We start from the raw sequence: 20,296 nt of genomic DNA, 5'->3' as shown, positions 1-20,296 counted from the left end.
TTGCCCTTCGTCAGGGGAGCAGTGTTACTGGAGCAACCAGCCTCTGGTAGGTGGGGCTTGCATGTACCCCCTCCTTTCTACTTCACTTTGGTTAGGGAGGTTCAGCACCTAGGCTGTACTGATGAGAAAGCTGTGAACACACGGGGCCAAGAATAGAAAAGGATGAGGAGGAAGAGGCAGGCAAGATGCTATATGGGCTCTTGAAGGCAGTAGTGCTTGGATGGGGGAGGGGGTGGCGATGTGGGTGAGGGGCTTCTCTCCATGGATTCCCAGACATTTCAGCAGTGACAGGTCCACAGTTCACACTTAACAGACGCACGGCCCACACCCGAGTGTAAAGGCAGCTGAAGAGAGTGGTCAGCTAAGTTATAATGTGTGTCTGCGTTGGAGCTGGAAGGCTAAAATCCATCCTTCCAGAAGCCCCGTTCCATTTCCCACTTGATAGATTCCCTGCTAAATGCTCCAAGAGTTACACAGCATAGAATCAAGAGAGAATCAGAGCAGTTTTTAATGAATCCATAAATCTAAGTCATATATGGAACAGCCTCAGCATAAGAGGCTGGTATCAACTGGGCCAGCCCTGCCCTCTGGGACAGCAGAGGTTTATAAGCACATAGATAGGGGTAGGGTAAACAGAGAGTGAGCAGTAGGGGAAGGAGCCAGTGAGCCTATCAATGGCCCTGCTGTCTCTTCTGTGTAGGTTGAAATCAGAACATACATGTACCATGGAGAGTATAAATGAAATAGCTTCATAGAATAAGCCAGGAGAGTTGCTAAGACGTCCCTTGGGGCTGAATTAACTTGCTCAAATCTCGAATTTCAAAGTAAAACAACTGCTGATCATATATACAGAAATGGATGCAGAGAGGGTCAGATTGTAGGAAATCCTTCTTTATAAAGTTGATTAGTTTTGTCCCATGTAGTCTCTCTTAAAAATAGAATCCCCTGGAGACCTAGGTGCTTATCAACACCCAAATACTTGCAACACCAAATAACTCCCCAGAAACTTCTTTCGTGTGTGAACCCAAACTCAGCTGTTCACACTGGTTAGGTTTTCTTGGATTTCTGAAATTCTGCAATAAATTCTTTAGTGTTGATATTTATAGATTTTGGATTGGTGAACTGGCAGCTCATGCCAGTCTTCCTGAATGTAGCAAGTTATTGCTGCCAGAGAAGCGGGGAGAACTTTTTTCAAAGGAGAAACAAGCCCTAAGTTCTACTTTTTGACATCATCTTGTACCACGAAGACTTGTTGCTAAAATGGTGGGAGACCCTTTGAAGACCCCCAGTACATTTTGTGTATAATAGTTAATGCAGGAAACTATACGAGCAAAGACTGTTGTATTAACCTTCCAGAACAATGATTCATCTTCCAAGAGAACCACGTCATCCTTCTCCACTCTGCAATCATGCCAGGCCAGAAGGGACACATTCAAAGCCATTGTGACACTCTAGATTCAATTTCCAACCTTTGGGGGACTAAATGGAGTAGGAGAGAAGGGCTTCACTGAAGTCTCAGGCTGTAGGAATCCACATGGCAGTAGAATAGTGAACCAATAGTGTTGTTCTTGACAAGGTTTTTGTGATAGCAGTGACCACCAGAAAGAACTCTCTCCCTCTGCCTCCAATGTCTATTTTGGGCTGGACACTCCACCCTGTGTCATCTCTCCCTTATGTGTATGGATTTCTAACATCAAGTGTTGTGATTGCTGATACCTTAAGGTCTACAAGGCAACATGAGTATTTTTTTCATGGACTTACAGCAAGCAGACATGAACTGACATGAAAGTTCTGGAAAGGAGAGATTTCTAAGGTGCTGTCAAGTATTGTGCTACTTCTGGCCCTAAGCACAACTGGATGGCCAGTGAAGGGCCTCAAAGATGAAGATGGACAACTGGTTTTGAAAAGTCAGCAGGAGTTACAGAACCCACCTAAAGCCACACAGTCCTTGAGTCGAACCGCCGTGACCTACAGAAAACATTTGGTTTTATCATTTTTGTTCGTTTGTTTTTCACGTGCGTTTGGGTTGCTTCCTCTGAAGCCAGAAGTGCAAAAGGACTTGAACAAAATCAGTTCTCAATTGACTCACCATGAATTTGATCCTTAAAGATGGATCCTCAGCACAAGATGACACAGAATGACTTGAGGTTCAGCAGAGCTTTCAAAGATGCTCACGTGTTTTCCTTGGCTGGAAGATGAGCACCATCTGAAGTGTTTGCTGCTCCCTGAAACATTCTCCTGTCATGGGGAGAGAGGATGTGGGGACTTAACAAAGTCTGGGAATAAAACATTGAGACTGAGGGAAAGACTGTAGTCAGTTTTGGGTTCCAGATCATTGTTTTCTTAAAAACTAGAGAGTTTGTGGGTTTTTCTAATTTCCTTTTCTTCTGGCAGCCCCATTGGAATCCTTCCTCTTGTCTCACTTGGAGAAACAAGATGGCAGGCGATGGAGCCCAGAACACAGTTATTCTTCAGTAAAAATTATTTAAGGGAAAAGCAGAACAACCAAGCCTCACCTGACCATGAAAAACTTTGCTGATTAAGTTTTACTTAACTCATGATTCATATATGGATTGACAAGAGATTCATTGATTTTCTGTCTCTCTATATGTGTGCTACTGAACTTGAGTTAAACCCTTGAACGTGAGTTAGACCCAGAAAGTATTAAACTGGATGTTGGAGGGAATAGAAGACCACACATTGACTGTATTTTCAAAGTCTTTTACATTTTTTTCTAAAGGAGTAAATGTTTACCACAAAACGTTTAGAACATAAATAGAACCAGAAAGAAGGGCAACATCGGAAACCCTTCAGTTCTTATTTAATTCAGTGGTAACTGTTCATTAAGATCTGGGGAGTGAGGACAAATCAGAGATCTCTTCATGGTAAGCATGGTTGACCCATCTTTTTCCAACATACATTTTCTGAAAAGTTAGTCTAATGTTTGAATGCATCCTTGTTGTGGACTACAGTCTTCGCTGATCACGAGAGCGTCTCCATGACCAAGTGGAAAAGGCAGTCAATCATTTGGATGTTTTGCTTTCACATCCATCATCACACGTGAGCATATCTGGCTGTTATGGTGGGCAGCAGGTATACACAGGATACTCAGAGAAACATCCAAACTCTTGGCTGAGTTTTTCACGTGGGCCATCTATCTGGGGGTCACAGATCTGATAACCAGAAGGCTCCATGCCCTTGTAAGACCCTCATGTACTTGAATCACACCCGAATTTACCAGGTCTAATCACATACATTTAAACACAGACCCATTCCGCCCTCCTCTCCCCAGCTCACCCGTGGAACTAGGAAACTCACAAGCCATGAACCTGAACCACAGGACAAGAAGGTCAAAGGTGATGGCCACACAGGCCCATTTCACAGCTAAGTCGATGTTTCAGAACTTTATTTTTCTCCCATCCCCCACTCATGTATAGCAACAATGGGTTTATTTTGATTTTCCTAAATTATTTTCTGATACAATAAACTGTTTACTGTTTATTTATACTTTTACATGGAGCACTGGTTATTTTTCCATAGAAAAACAGAAGCTTCTCTGTTTACGTGTTATGCATATATATCTACCCCACAGCTGTCCTTACAGACATATGGATATATCATCTTCCTGAAAGAGCTCAATTATTGTAGTTTATTGTTGTGTTTTTCTTTGAATGCATCTCATAATCATGTTAATAAACAGACATGACACAAGCTACGGGGGCAGGGGTGGGGGGCTGGGTGTAATTTCCATACAGGTGAAATTTTATTCCAGATTTTTTAAGTTGTTTCTGTATTTCAAAGCTATGTAATTTGAAAAACTATTGTCAATGCAGCAGCTATATCAACTTTGCTGTATATTTAGTACTCTGATGTTGCTATTAAAAAAAAACATAATATGAAAAAAAGAGACAAAAGAATCACCATTAGTTCAGGTCATGACCTCAACATGATGTTTTCAAAATGTTATATGTATATTTATTTCCTTTACCAGTATTATCTGAAACCTCCTCGAAGACTATGAGTATTCATGTCTGTATCATGGTTCACAGATTCTAAGATTTCCTCCTGGATCTTCATTGTTTCCAAATCAATTCTTTCCCAGTTCAACCATGAAGAAAATATTTCCAGGTCTCTGGTGTGGGTCCTGGGGTTGTTTGTAGCCAAGTCTGTGCTACCTGGGACAGTCCCATAATACTTTAGCTGAGATCATGAGGGCCCACAAGAGCAGGCTGGGGGCTTTCTGGGAGGTTTTCTGTGGACCATCTGAGCCCAGGTCACATCTGTGGAGATTTCCCTGCAGAGGAAACTGCCCCTGGGAGGAACAGAGACCCAAAGCTCTGATATCTGTGCTGAGGTGGGACATTCCAAAGGGCCCCCTTCCTTGGAGTTGATGGATTCATGGAATAGCAGGGTTTAAAGAGGCAGAAGATGGGCTCAGGTCAGGCCGATGGTGTGTCAGTGGCCCTGCCCCCAGTCCAGCCGTTCTTAACCAGGGACAGTTTTATTCCCCAGGGAACATCTGGCCTTGTCTGGAGACATTTGAGGGGTCACACTGGGAGGGGGTGCTCCTGGGTACTGTGGGTAGAAGCTGGGATGCTGTAAGCATCATAAAATGCACACGATGGCCCCCAAAGCAATGGCCAGACCCAGATGTTGACAGCGCCTAGAGAGCAAAGCCAGCCCTTATCTTCAGGGATTTAGGCTGAACTTTGCCCTGGTAGTGGGCAGGGGTCTTGCTCCCCTGATGTGGATTTAAAGGGAATGCCTTTGCCTCAGAGAAAGTTTCCCGGCCCCCAGGCCTGTGGGCTCTCTGGTCGAGTCTGAGACAGCAGAGACTCTCAGGCTGTCTTCTTTTTCAGCAAAGTCACGCCCTTGGCCCTCAGCCCTCAGCCCAGTGAATTGCTCTTCTGATAGTGCCTCTCCACATACCTGCTGTGGTCTCCCGTGTTGGGGATCCCTTGACCGCGAAAGTCCTACACATCATCAGCTGCCCCAAGATACCACGAGCACCCCTGACTTCTGAAGGGCCCCTAGCCCATGGAGTGGACCCAGAACCTCACCCCATCCTCCCACATCCAACAGACCTCCAGAAAAGTCTCTGCAGCACAGTTCACCTGCTGCCAAGTTTCCTGGCCCCTCTTTGTGGTTCAGTAGCTAAGATCTGTCTGTCTGACTCTTTATGATCCCATGGATGGCAGCACACCAGGCTTCCCTGTCCTTTGCTATTTCCCAGAGTATGCTCAAACTCATGTCCATTGAGTCAGTGATACCATCCAACCATCTCATCCTCTGTTGTCTGCTTCTCCTCCTGCCTTCAATCTTTCCCAGCAACAGGGTCTTTTCCAATGAGTCGGCTCTTCAAATCAGGTGGCCAAAGTATTGGAGCTTCAGCTTCAGCATGAGTCCTCCAATGATATTCAGGATTGATTTCCTTTAGGATTGACTGGTTTATCTCCTTGCTGTCCAAGTGGTGCATCCATTGCCAAGGCCACTGACTGGCATCAGAAAGACAGGAGGGAAGAGGGCAGGGAACTGTGATCCCAGGGATCAGGTAGCACACAAGAGCTGACCTGCACCCCGGGATCCCAACAAAGGTCTGCGAAGTTAGAGAAGCGAGGTGTTTTCCTAAAAGGAGAACAAGTTTTAAAATGCAGAGAAGTGAAAGTGAAATTGCTCAGTCATTTCTAACTCTCTGTGACCCCATGGACTGTAGCCTACTAGCCTCCTCCGTCCATGGGATTTTCCAGGCAAGAGTATTGGAGTGGGTTGCCATTTCCTTCTCCAGGGGATCCTCCCAACCCAGGGATCTCCCGAACCCAGGGAACCTGGGTCTCCCGAGTTGTAGGCAGACACTTTACCGTCTGAACCACAAGGGAAGTCCAGAGATGCCAACAACTGGAAGCAGGGGGTAGAGGATTCTTTTTAAGCCTGAATGAACATTCCTCCTTAATTAGCCCAGGAGAGCAGGTGGCACCCCGCCCAGCCCCCACCCCATGCCCCTACAGGACCCACAGGATATGTGAGTATCCCCTAGTTCAGCACAGGACGCATGCAGAGAGACACTTTTCTGTTCCCTCTTAGCCTGGAATGCTGCCTTGGCCTCATCTCCTCAGCGCCTGGGAGCCCCCACTGGCGTCTGAGGTTGTAAGCCGGCAGATGGCTGCAGTGACCACTGGCTCCCCAGGGAGAGCTTCTCCTCAATCAGTGAGGGGTTTAATGCCCTGAGACACATTGATGAATGGGATACATAACCGTCTTTAACAAGCAGAAAAAAAAACAATACCACTTTGGTCATTTAACTGATTTAAACAAATCAACAGCCTGGATGCCATTAAAATAAACTCAATTTGCTCACCAGTGAGAGATTCTAGGATCTATTTGCTAGTGCATAGAGCCCTTGCCTCTGAACTAAAGCCAAGAACATAAATACGGGGGCCCGGGATGGCTGGATACATTTGGCAGAGCTGACCGTGACGGGTGTCCGAATGTGCAAGCCCAGCAGAAACCTTTTGGCTCTGGAGGGCGGCTGGAGGAGTGTCCCCATCCCTGAGCTTATTGTAGGGGTGTTGCCTGTGACACAGGGTTTCTTCGGTGAGTGTCCCACCAATGGTAAGAGGGGAGAGAACGCAGGAGAAGATGTTTGCAAGGAACTAAAGGTCCACATCACTTCCCTCAAGAGGAAGTCAGGTCAGCAGTCTAGTTACCAAAGATGCACACCGGTCCCTCACAAAAGCAACTCAACAGACCACTCGGGCTGGGAAAGACCACAGGATTCCAGATCCTATGGGTCTCCCCATCTACAGGGACACTGCCTGGTTGTCATGATTAAGGAAGGGTGCCACTGGTGCGTGGAGGTCAGGGATGCTGACATATTTCTGGTTTGCACAAGACAGCCCCCCACAGCAAAGAATGATCCCACCCAAGTGACATCAGGGGAAGAATCCACCTGCAATGCAGGAGATGCAGAAGACATGGGTTCAATGCCTGGGTCAGGAAGAGCCTCTGGAGGAGGGCATGCCAACCCACTCCAGTATTCTTACCTGGAGAATTCCACAGACAAAGGAGCCTGGCAGGCTACAGTCCACAGCGAAGTAAAGAGTCAGACACGAATAAGGGACTGAGGACACAAATGTTGACAGTGTCAACATGGAGAAACCCTGCTTTAGGGAAGTTAAAAGTTGACCTTCTTTCCATGGGGAGTAATTTCGAATAGACCAGGTGTTGGTCCCCCAACCTATCCAGGCTGCCCCTGGTTGGTTCCCAGGACTTCCCTAAAACATCAGCTGTGTAGAGACACAGAAGGTGTGCCCCAGCAGCATCCCACATAGTAAGGTGTGTGCTCCCCTTTCCTGTTGTAGTATTTTTCATATATATATGCTTTTTGCTTTTTAACCTGGATTTTTGGCTGCTGGAACAAAGTACCATAAACAAAGTGGCCTGGAAGAAAAGAAATGCTTTGTCTCACTTTGCCAACAAAGGTCCATATAGTCAAAGTTATGATTTTTCCAGTAGTCATGTAGGGATGTGAGAGTTGGACTATAAAGAAGGCTGAGCAATGAAGAATTGATGCTTCTGAATCATGGTGCTGGAAAAGACTCTTGAGAGTCTTGGACTGCAAGGAGATCAAACCAGTCAATTCTAAAGGAAATCAACTCTGAATATTCACTGGAAGGACTGATGCTGAAGCTGAAGCTCCAATACTTTGGCCACTTGACTCAAAGAACTGACTCATTAGAAAAGACTCTTATGCTAGGAAAGATTGAGGGCAAGAGGAGAAGAGAGGAACAGAGGATGAGATGGTTGGATGACATCACCTACTCAATGGACAAGAGTTGAGCAAGCTCTGGGAGATAGCAAAGGACAGGGAAGCCTGGCGTGCTGCAGCTAATGCAGTGGTAAAGAGTTGGATATGTTTTAGGGAATGAACAACAACTATTTGCTGCTGGAACAAAGTATCACCAAAGGAGTGGCCTGGAACAAAAGAAATGTACTGTCTCACCACTCTGGAGGTTGAAAGTCCAAAATTAAGCTGTGGTCAGGGCCATGGTCCTTCTGAAGGCTCGGGGGAAGGACATCCCAGGCCTTTGTCCTGACTTCTGATGGCTCCTTGGCTTGTGCAGCATCACCCCAATCCCTGTGTATGATTCTGTGTCCAAATTGCCCCTTTTTATAAAGACACAAGTCCTATTGGATTAGGGCCCTATCCTTTTCTAGGATGACATCATTTTAACTTACCATGGTTTCAGTGACCATATTTTCCAATAAGGTATTGTCCAGAGGTCTGGTCTTGGAGGTTACTTAGGACTACAGCATGCTAATTTGAGAGACATAATTCAGCCCAGAGTGAAACCAACTGGGGTCATGTTGGGCTTCCCTCCTGCAATGCAGGAGACCTGGATTCGATCCCTAGGAGAGGAAGATCCCCTGGAGAAGGAAATGGCAACCCACTTCAGTACTCTTGCCTGGAAAATTCTGTGGACGGAGGAGCCTGGTAGGCTACAGTCCATGGGATCACAAATAGTCAGACACAACTGAGCAACTTCACTTCACTTCACTGGGGGCTCTGAGGAGCTGCGGTACCACTGTCCTTTATGTTTCAGTGCAGAAGAGAATTCAACCAGAGCAGAGTGATAGATAAGAAGTGATTATTAGGCTGAGATGCTTGTGGGGCTTACAAGCAGATGGAAAATGGGGTGCCTCAGCATGAGAACTTACTGGGCTATAGTTTTATGATCAAAGGAAAAGTGGAAAGGATAGAAGAAATTCTTTGTCTTAAGTAGATGTCATACTTACATCATCAGTTCTTCCTCCAGCTTGAGCAGGAGAGTTTCCTTGCCTCTATATGGTCAAGCTAGGTCCACAAATTATTGGTGTTTTATGTGTGTAGAGAGTATGTCTTAGGGGTCATTAACTTACTGGGCGGGTTATGGGTCTCACACCACCACTGTTTTATTCTTTTGGGGCATATCTTGTGCTTCTGCTGCATGGGTTCTGTTGCTAAGTAAATCTGCTTGGTTTTGTGGTTAAGAAAATCTGCTTTTGGTCTTCTCCGATGGCTTAGCAAGTAAAGAATCTGCCTGCAGTTCAGGAGACACAGGAGGCACGAGTTCAATCCCTGGGTTGGGAAGATCCTCTAGAGAACAAAATTTTGAAATCCACTTCCGTATTCTTGCCTGGAAAATCCCATGGACAGAGGAGCCTGGCAGGCTACAGTCTAAAGGGTCACAAAGAGTCAGACATGACTAAGTACGCATACTTTGAAATCTACTTTCATGAGTTACCATTAACTTACAAGAGTATCCCATATTTTTTCTACTTACAATTCACTAGTGGGATTAATACTTAATCACCTACTCTACCCCTTCACTCTGTCTGTGTCAAGAGTGCTGGGGAATCAGAGAAAGAGAGACCCTTACTAGGACAGAAGCCAACCTCATTTTTACCAATCCTGTATCTGTAAAAAGAAAAGTGAGGATCTAGAGGCAGGGAAGGGTGAGTCCAGAAGGAATGTTGAGATTTTTCCTCCCCTCATGGAAGCTGGAAGATCTGGTCAGGAAATAATAGAAGTGGTGGGAGCATCACGTTTTAATTCTGAGGCATCTGAATTCTAGTTAGAGGCCCAGCTGGGCTTAGAAAGGAGAAATGACTTCCTTTTAAAGTGACTGTCCTCAGAATAGTGTTTTGTTTTGGTTTTGGGTTGGCAGATAAAGGTGAAGCAGCTGTCAGGATTACGTGGTAATAAAATTTAGAAGAAAGGGGAACTCGGAATACATTACTCCCTACACAGAGAGCAGCTGCAAAGGCAGAGATTTGCCTCCCCCCCCCCTTTTTTTTGCATCTGTGATTCCTTATTTCTGTTTCACGTCTTCCCTGAAGCCCCGTGCCTCCAGCCTGCAGCATCTGTGGTTTCCCCATTAGGGTCTGCTGCATGGATAAAGGAAATGGGGCAGCTGTTGCTGGTGAGAAGGTCATTGTGCAACTTTGCCTTGCAATCCAGTCAGCTCTTCCCAGAGTGTCTCTCCGAACTTACCCTTGGCAGGAGGGTCTGGACTGGAAAGGATATTTCTCCCCTCTGATCTCCTTGCAGCCAGCACTTTACGACCTCCCTTCCCTACAGCTCTCTCCACATTTCCTAAATATTCAGCTTTGAACTTGGCAGAAATGAGGCAGCAAAGCCTCCAGTCTTTGAGGCTGTGGTTTCCAGTCAGACTTTCTGGGAGTGAGATCAAAGGCGCCAAAGCAGGAGGCAAGGTGAGAAAGTGCAGAGATGCAGAGATACGGGGCAAGTCTGCAGTGGTCCTAGGCTGGCACTCACAACTTCACTGAAACCCCAGCCTAGAAGGTCCCTGGAGCTCTACTTGGTGCTGGAGATGCTGGGTCTGTTTACTTGTTCTCAATGTGTTGAACACATATCTTGAGAAGAACCAGTCTGTAGACATCCTGCTGATGGTTTTAGAGACAACCCCCCAGAACACTGTGTCTGAGAACATTCAACACAAACTAGCACTGGAAAACTGTGAGATATTGCAGTTTTTGAGGGGATTGTTGTTCAGTTGCTAAGTTTGTCCAACTTTTTGCAACTCCTGTGGACTGTAGCATGCCAGGCTTCCCTACACTTCACTGTCTCCCAGAGTTTGCTCAAACTCACGTCCATTGATTCGATGATGCCTTCCAACCATCTCATCCTCTGTTGCCCACTTCTCTTTCTGCCCTCAATCTTTCCCAGCATCAGGATCTTTTCCAATGAGCTGACTCTTCACATCAGGTGGCCAAAGTATTGGAGTTTCAGCATCAGCCCTTCCAGTGACTATCCAGGGTTGATTTCCTTTAGGATTGACTGGTGTGATCTCCTGGCAGTCCAAGGGACTCTCAAGAGTCTTCTCTAGCACCACAGTTTGAAAGTGTCAGTTCTTCGACTCTCAGCCTTCTTTATGCTCCAACTCCCATATCCATACATGACTACTGGAAAAAGAACAGCTTTGATGATACACACTTTTGTCAGCAAAGTGATGTCTCTGCTTTTTAATACGCTGTCTAGGTTTGTCATAGTTTTCCTTTTTTCCCTTTTGGGAAGAAAATGGCACCAAATGAGCTATGACATGGGCGAGACCTTCCTAGGATCCCAAACCACTTCCTGTGCATCTTGTTAGCACCAGCAGGCTCCCTGAGGCTCTCATCACCAAAGGCAGCTGAGTCAGGAGAGGACATAAGAGTTCTGAGAACACTTCACCTTTTTCCTCTTGAAGTCATGCATCAAGGTGGATCAGTCTATGACCTGGATTTTTTTCACATCCTCTCCACATCGGCAAGTCCCTCCACCCCCGCCATTATGCTAGATTGCTTTGATTCATGGAGAAATAATAATGAATCATTATCATGGGCATCTGGCTTAGCTTTGTTCTTCCTAGGAGCAAAGAAATCACACCACAGTCGCTTCAAGGATGCAGCAGACACCTGATTCTGTAGCCCAGACCCTGACTGGGCTTCGAGACCTTGCACTGTGGTGAGTAATGGCTGGGGTGTGAGCATCCCTCAGCCAGGTCCTTATATATGATAACATTATGCAGAAAAATAATGAGAACCGTTGAAAGATGCTGCTCACTTTGAGATTGAATTACCGTTTAAATCAAGCTGGCAGTGGGCAGGGGGCTTGTGAAATGAAATTAGGGAGGAAGCTGTATTTCAATTGGGAAGCCCTGGGTACTTTCTGGGAGAGTGGGCCTCCTGTAAAGGAAATATAGCCCTGAGCTTGCATTCTGTCCTCTGTGATTTATCTGAGCCAAAGGGGCTTGTTTGAACCATTCTGAATGTTGTTTTCAAAGTGCAAATGAACATCTCATTCTGCAATCAATGACACAGGAAACAAGCTAGGGAGGAGGTGGCCTGGGGGAGAAGACAGGAGGGAACATGGAGCTCTGCTCAACCAGCATCCAGTTCTAGGTGGGCTTCAGGGCTTGTAAAGTGAGGAGACCCAAGGGTTTTGGTGGGGCAGAAATGTCAAGCCTAGGGCTTTTTTCCTGAACATCAACAGGCAAAAGGACTTGTCTCCTGCAGTCCATGTGGGGATGCATATGGCCTGAGAAATATAAAAGAGACCTGCCCAAGCCAGACTCCAGCCTTCCCCGTTGGGTCCTGCTGGCTCCAGAGCATCTCAGTGCTGGACAAGAGGCTCACATTCAGACTGAAATGGGTTTGGTTTTGTAAGTGTCCCATGTGAACCTTATGTACCCCACTGGAGCAGATACATTTTCTCAGGTGATGAAGAGCCATGGATGCTTCTGAGCAGAGGCGTGATGTGAAACGATCAGAGTTTGAAGAAAGAGAGCACAGGAAGGAAAGGCTGGAAGGAAATAGGACCAGAGTCAGTGGTCAGAGAGGAGACATGAACAGAGTCAGCCAGGGCACGAGGCCACCGAAGCTGACCAAGGTGACCCAAGGGGTGAATCTGCGGGAGGAAGAGAACACAGAGCTGCCTCGAAGACCATCTGGGGTGCCCACCAGGAAGATGTCCTTGCTGGAATATGTCCATACACAAGGCTGCTCTAGGCACAAATCCCAAAGGTGCCTGGACAGGGGTGGATGGTCTTACGCTGTGGTCCAGGAGAAAGCAGACTCCAGGACCCCAGGCAAGACCAGAGGGCACCATTCTCCTAGGCTCTCCCAGGCTCTCGCCAGCTCTAACCCCCACCCACTGTGATGCTGGTCTGCCAATGAAATGGTGGCCAGAGAGACATATGCCATTGTTAGGTAGTTAGAATAGGGAAAAAGAGTCCAAAATGGCGGTGGCTAAAAGACCCGTGAAAATAGAACAAAGGAAGGTGTGAGGACCGGAGTGAGAACCTCAGGTAAAACAAACAATGCTCCTGCCTAAGCCCAATTTACATAAGACAGGCCCAGGGACAGAAAAACACATAAAAAGAGGAGCCAAAGCCCTCTTCTCTCCTTCTTTTGCTCCCTCCCTCTCTCCCGCGCGATGGGGCGATCTTCTCTTTGCGTCTTTGGATCGACGTGCCCTCATGCCTTGAAGATGGATTTTCCTGCTATTATCTAAATAAATAGAGCTGTAACACTGAGCTGTAACACTGATTTATTTAAGAGCTATAACACGGTCCGTTCGAGACCTGAGAGCTATAACACGGTCTGTCCTCCGAGAGCTGTGACCCGCCAAGGGGCTTTAATGTCCGTCACTCCAAATTTTTGTTGTGACGAGACAAAGAGCCGAGGAACATACACTCGCGTGACACCATGAATGAAGAAGGGACTTCGGATGGGTTCTGGTGGAGGAAGATATCAGGCCCCAGCCGAGTCTGGGAGCTGTCGAGTACTGAGGAAGGCAACTGGCACTCAGGAATCATGCCCCCATCATTAGAGAAGCCAGTCTCCCCACAGTTCTTCTGTGTTTCTTCAGCAATGTCCCAGAGCCCTCCCTCTGACCATACTTCCCACGTCATTCTGGTCAAGACTTGCTGCCTTTTCCTTCATCCATTTCCATCCTCTCACCTCTTTGCACTGTCCATCACAAATCTGACCTCAGATATCTTCTGCACAAAATCTCCACTGGCTCCAGTGCCTTCACAGAGCTGCCAGACTCATATGTTGTCTGTGTCTGTGATTGTCCTGGAGGGAGGGCTGGCTTTTCATTCTATCTGCCCACCCAGAGGATAGACACCCTTGAATTTATTCTTGGTCTAGAAAAAAGCAGACCTTTGGAAAGTGACACCCAGGGGAAGGTTTATTTCATTCAATGGAAAATAAATCTTCATTCTCTTAAGTGGACATTTTTACCTTCCCTTGAAGGTGGGTTCTTACTCTCAGTTGCATTCAGTCTACTTTACTTTACAGGTAGACTAGTGATTAACAAGTGTTTACTGTTATCTGTGCCCCATTTGAAAGTTGATCAAGGTGAACCCTTCCCCGCAGAGGAGATTTCTTTCTTCTCCTTGGATTAAGGTTTGAACTCTGACCAGTGGTAAGTGTAAGAAGATCAAACATCACAGAAAGCATGCAGATTGAACTTCTGGGTACTTGTGGGCCTTTGCTGGGCACCTGGGAGAGACAGTCTGCCTCCATTTTATTCTTTCCTGGCTGTGTTCCAGAAGCACAGGCATGCACCCCATGGTACCCCACTTGCAGTTTGGAATGCTGAACTGAGCACAGAAGGAGCAAGAAGGAGCATCTGCCCAAGTAAGATGTTACAATGTCAACTTCCGGAAATATGATGGCACAATGACCAAAGCAAGGCTTTATCTTTTACTGCTCTAGCCCTTCTGCTAGCATCTCATAAATGATGCTAGTTCATTCTTGAGATAAGATGGTAGGGCCATTCCTCTTGTTTCTGACACTTGGGTAAGATAAACCACAGGAGAATGAAATGAAGAAATGTCCAAACCTGGGTATATCCTGCCAGTGGGAAGCTGTACTTGTCCTTCAAAAGGGATCAGATTGAAAGGACTCCTCCTCCCCTTCCCAGTCTTTTTGGCCTGTTCCCAATTTGTCCTATGCTTCAACTCCAGGGACCAAAACATTTGTCCCCTGCTATGGCTCATTCTCTGAAGTCCATGCTTAAGTAGTCTGCTTAGTCTAAATTGACCTTCTCCCAGGAAAAATGCTTTCAATTTCTCCATTCAGAATACTCTCATTTCTCCTCATTCAGTGTTCTTATCTCCAGTTCTTCACATTGTCACAAACACCCTGACTTGGGATTGGTCCACCTCTGCCCTGTGTTCCTACCATGTTTGGCATGAAGTGTAGGGCCTATCACTCTAAGAGATGAACTGGGGGCCATGGTAGAGCAATAGGCAACATCTACTGAGCACACAGCTTGTGCCCACTTAGATCAGGATCTTCCCAAACTCTGGCTAGTGTGGGGTGAAGTCAGTCATCTGATTGTCTTTGGCTGTATAACAAGCCACCTCAAAGTTAGTGGCTTAAAATAAGCACTGTCATTTTATTTCTTGTCTTGGTGGTGCAGTGGTAAGGAATCCATCTGCCAATGCAGAAGATGCAAGAGATGCAGGTTTGATCCCTTCGCTGGAAATCCCCTTGAGGAAGGGATCCCCTTGAGGAGGAAAGGGAAACCTACTCTAGTATTCTTGCCTGGAACATTCCATGGACAGAGGAACCTGATGGGCTAACCCTCTTTGGGTATGTCCATAGGTTTGCAAAGAATCAGACATGACTGAGCATAAACTCTTCTGTGGTTGACTGGACTCAGCTGGGCCGCTCGCCCTCCAGGTCTCTCACCTGGTTGCAATCAGAAGGCATTTGGGTCTGGAACCCTCTGAAGGCTCTATCACTCACAAATCTGGAGCCTGAACTGGGGGAACTCAAACATCTGGGACTTCTGCATCTCTCTATATGGAATCTCCCTATGTGCACCAGTTTTCTTGTCTCTAAAATGGTACTGATGATATAAACTATCTCAGGGAATTGTCAAACAGAAATAAGCTGGTAAATCCTTGAGAAACATCAACTGATATAGTGGTAATCATTGTTATCAAGAAGACTTGGGACCTGCAGGAACTCTTTGAATGGTTAACAGCTATCATTGAAACGTAGGACTCTTCTCTATACAGATTCTGAGGGAAGAACAAGGCCAATGGATGGAAGCTATGCAGAAGATTCAGATGCGGTTTCTAACAGTAAAATAGTTCAGAAATGGAACAGGCTGCCATGACAAAGAGTAAGTTCCCACTATCAAATTGGATCAACACAGCCTAGCTGACCATTTACTAGGGAATGGCAAGGGGATGGTTGCACCAAATGGAAAATTAGACAAAGTTCGTTCAGGACTATTCTAACTCTGACTTCCTGTAAGACTCTGATTCTGTTGTTTCCATTGATAGAGCCAAGAGCATACAATGTAAATATCACGCTTATTTCTTCATCTGGACATTCATTTATGCAACCAATATTTATTGCTACTGTTTAGTCACTAAGTCATGTCTGACTCTCTGTGACCCCATGGACTGCATGCAGAACGCTAGGCTTCCCTGTCCTTCACTGTCTCCTGGGGTTTGCACAAATTCATGTCCATTGAGTCAGTGATGCTATGCAACCATCTGATCCTCTGTCATCCTCTTCTCCTCCTGCCTTCAATCTTTCCCAGCATCAGGGTCTTTTCCAATGAGTCTGCTCTTTGCCTCTGGTGGCCAAAGTATTAGTGCTTTAGTTTCAGCATCAGTCCTTCCAATGAATATTCAGGGTTGATTTCCTTTAGGATTGACTGGTTTGAACTTCTTGGCATCCAAGGAAGTGAATATCCCACAAATGCCACGTCCTATGCTAAATACAGGAATAGGGTGGTGATTATAGCAGCATCATGAATACATGGGTTTCATGAGCCTCATCCCAGAATCTAGTGGAGGATCCAGACAGTTTATGAAATGTAACCGTGTAATAGGAGAAATGTTCTATTGAGAAAGAAACCCAGGCCACCAAACTTCATCTGTGGAAAAGTAGGGAAGGGAAACTTTTGTGAAAGGAGGAATGTTTACTCTGTGAACTGAAGGATGGGTAGAAGTGTGGAGACAAAATATAGTTAGAAGTAAGAGATGGATATATTTTTTTAAATTAGACAAAAAAAAAGAAGAAGAGGTGGGAAAGAAGAGTGGACCAAGAAAAGGAGGAGTTGTATGGGGAGATTCAGAGATGAGAGAGAGCATGATGGAGGGCATTAATAAAGCTCTTCAGGTAACCAGGGCACAGGAAATGGAGTAGACAGGATGTGACTGAAAAACCCTGTTGATCACTGAGAGGTATTCTTGTTCTTCCGGGATTTATGGCATCATCCAGCTTCCTCCCTCAGTCTGTCATTTAGAAAGCTATTATTTAGTCAATGAGGATCTGTCCCAATAAGGTTGCAGTAGGAAGAGAGACAAGGGAGCCGATTTAAAAGATCCTTGAGGAAAAATTGGCATGCCTTGAAATTGGCACTGATTTTCAAGAGGATATGGATAATTGAGCTAATGTTTAAAGATGACCAAGATTTTGATCTTAGCAAACACAGGGGCACTGGAAGGAAGAGTTGATGGGAAGTAAAGATACAGAATTCACTTGGAACATAGTGACTCAGAGATAATGGCAGGGCAGGATGTATTCTAGGTAATTAGAGATGAGAGGCTGAACACCGAGTGAAAGACTGGGTTGGATTTATTGACTTGAAAGTCACAGGAGGATACATCTCTTCTTCCATCAACCTGGATAAAATGGTACCAGATCTGTGTTCCCATCTAAGCAACTAGAAAACTGGATGAAGCACTGGAGACTTGGCAGTATAGGACTGAGGACTGTGATCTGTGACAGAGAATAAATGAGGTGATTGCCTTGTCTCTGGAGGTGCTTTTCATGCTATGGTGCAAGGTGAGGGAACATAGGTAGACAAGGGTAGTGTCATTGATCTGAAGAGAAGAGATTGGAATTTGGGGATTCTGACGTTGGAATTGGGCTTCCCTGTTGGTTTAGACAGTAAAAAATCTTCCTGCAAAGTGGGGCACCTGGGCTTGATCCCTGGGTTGGAAAGATCCTCTGGAGAAGGGAATGGCTACCCACTCCAGTATTCTTGGATAACAGTCGACACTGGAGAGGAGAGAATCATGGTGAGAAAAAAGAGCCCCAGAAACCTACAGAGAGTTTCTCAGGAACCTTGCTAAATGCTGAGGAGCATAGAATGAAACTTCTTAAGGCTTGGTTAGGAACTACCAATAAGTTTTAAGGTAAGCAACTCTTTTTTTCTTTTTTTTTTCATTTATTTTTATTAGTTGGAGGCTAATTACTTTACAATATTGTAGTGGTTTTTGTCATACATTGACATGAATCAGCCATGGATTTACATGTATTCCCCATCCCGATCCCCTCTCCCACCTCCCTCTCTACCCGATCCTTCTGGGTTTTCCCAGTGCAACTCTTGAAATCCACACAGGGTTTCTGGAATTGTGAGGTCTGAACAGCTACAGTGTTTAACATCTGGGACACTCGGAGAGACCTTAGAGAGTTATGCCTTATTAGCAGAGCTAAACTACCGTAGATTAAAGTCTACTCTACATTTGTCCTTAAAAAAATGAAAAACAAGTCTCAAAAGGATCAGATTGATGGATGAGCAACTAAATTGCACCCAGAACAAAATTCACAGTATTCTAAAGGTTAACAAAATACATGCACTCAACGTTGTAATATTCAAACAGTTTAGCATCAATTAAAAATTACTAGACATGAGAAAGTAGACTAAGTGATCAATTATAGGGAGAAAACATTTACTAGAAACAGACCCAGCAATCAGAGAGATGGGTGGCATTAAATCCAAAGTGCTTAAAACAGTATTTATAAATATACTTAAGGACTTAGTGGGAGAAATAAAACTTAGGAGAAAAAGATATTAAAAATCATATAAATCTGAAAAATAAAATATCTGAAATGAAAAATTACCTGGATCAGTTTAACAGATTACATGCTGAAGAAGAAAAGACCAATGAACTTGAAATACAGAAATATAAATTGTCCAACTGAAACATAGAAAGATAAAAGATAAACAAATAAACAAAGCTTTAACAATCTGAAGGACAAAATCAAGCAGTGTAACATTTATAATTGGAGTCCCAGAAAGAGAGAATGAAATGGGGTCAGAAAAACATTTGAAGAAATAATGGTTGAAATTTCTCCAATCTGGTAGAACTATAGCTCACAGATCCAAGAAGCCTCAGAGACTCTAAGAGAATAAACATAAAGAAAACCACAAAAAGCCACATTACCACCCAATTCTTGAAAACTAATGATAGAGAAAATCTTAGAAAATACTCAAAGAGAAGACACTTTCTATTCAGGGGAACAAAGATAGGATTTATCTTTGTTATTCTCAAAAAACAATGAAAGACAGAAAACGGTGAAAAAACACCTTTGGTTGGGGGGATAAAGACTTTTAAAGGCAACAAAAGCTGAGAGAATCTGGTCAGCAGACTTGTACTGAGAAATGTTCAAGTTTTTCAGTCTGAAGGATAATGATATCAAAGAAAACTCAGATCTGCTCAAAGCAATGAAGGCCTTCAATAATGGTAAATATGTGGGTCAATTTAAAATAGGTTCTTTTCATCTTGACTTTTAAAAAGATAAATTACTATTTAAAGCAAAAAATTACAGTGTTCTGTGGAGTTTAAAGAAGTAAAATGTCTCACAATATTAACACAAAGGATGAAAAGGAGACATGGAAGATTATTACTATTAAGTGGCTATAGGAGATGGGGGCTTCCCTGGTGGCTCAGATGGTAAGGACTCTATCTTCAATGCAGGAGACTCACGTTTGATATTTGGGTCGGAAGATCCCCTGGAGAATGGAATGGCTACCCACTCCCAGTATTCTTGCCTAGAGAATTCCATGTCCATGGGGTCAATTCTACAGTCCATGGGGTCACAAAAAGTCTACATAGTAGACATAAGGGCATAATCTCAGTTGAAGTTAGACTGTCATCAGTTTAAATGAGTATGATGTTGTTATTCTGTCACCAAATAATGTCTGACTCTTTACAACCCCATGGACTGAAGCACACAAGTCTTCCCTGACCCTCACCATCTCCCAAAGTTTGCCCAAGTTCATGTCTATTGAATTGGTGATACCATCCAACCATCTCATCCTCTGTTGCCCTCTTCTCCTCTGTCTTCAATCTTTCCCAGCATCAGGATCTTTTCCAATGAGTCAGCTGTTATATCAGGTGGCTAAATTATTGTAGCTTCAGCTTTAGCATCAGTCCTTCCAATGAGTATTTAGGTTTTCTTTAAGATTGGTTTGATCTTCTTGTTATCAAACAGACTCTCAAGAGTCTTGTCCAGCACCACAGTTCGAAAGCATCAGTTCTTCAGTGCTCAGCCTTCTTTATGGTCCAACTCTCACATACATGACTACTGGAAAGACCATAGCCTTGACTATACCAACCTTTGTCAGCAAAGTGATGTCTTTGCTTTTCAACACACTGTCTAGGTTTGTCATGGCTTTACTGCCAAGAAAGTGAAAAGTGAAATTCGCTCAATTGTGTCTGACTCTTTGTGACCCATGAACTTATACAGTCCAGTGGAATTCTCCAGGCCAGAATACTGGAGTGGGTAGCCATTCCCTTCTCTGGGATATCTTCCCAACCCAGGGATCGAGCACAGGTCTCCTGCCAAGAAGTAGTCATCTAATTTCAAGGTTGCAGTCACCATCCATAGTGATTTTAGAGTCCAAGAAGAGGAAATCTGTCACAGCTTCCACCTTTTCCCCTTCTGTTTGCCATGAAGTGGTGGGACCGGATGCCATGATCTTAGTTTTTTG

Source organism: Cervus elaphus, chromosome 14 (genome assembly GCF_910594005.1).
Source record: "Cervus elaphus chromosome 14, mCerEla1.1, whole genome shotgun sequence".
Taxonomy (NCBI): Eukaryota; Metazoa; Chordata; class Mammalia; order Artiodactyla; family Cervidae; genus Cervus; species Cervus elaphus.
Note: the sequence above shows the minus strand (reverse complement) of the source record.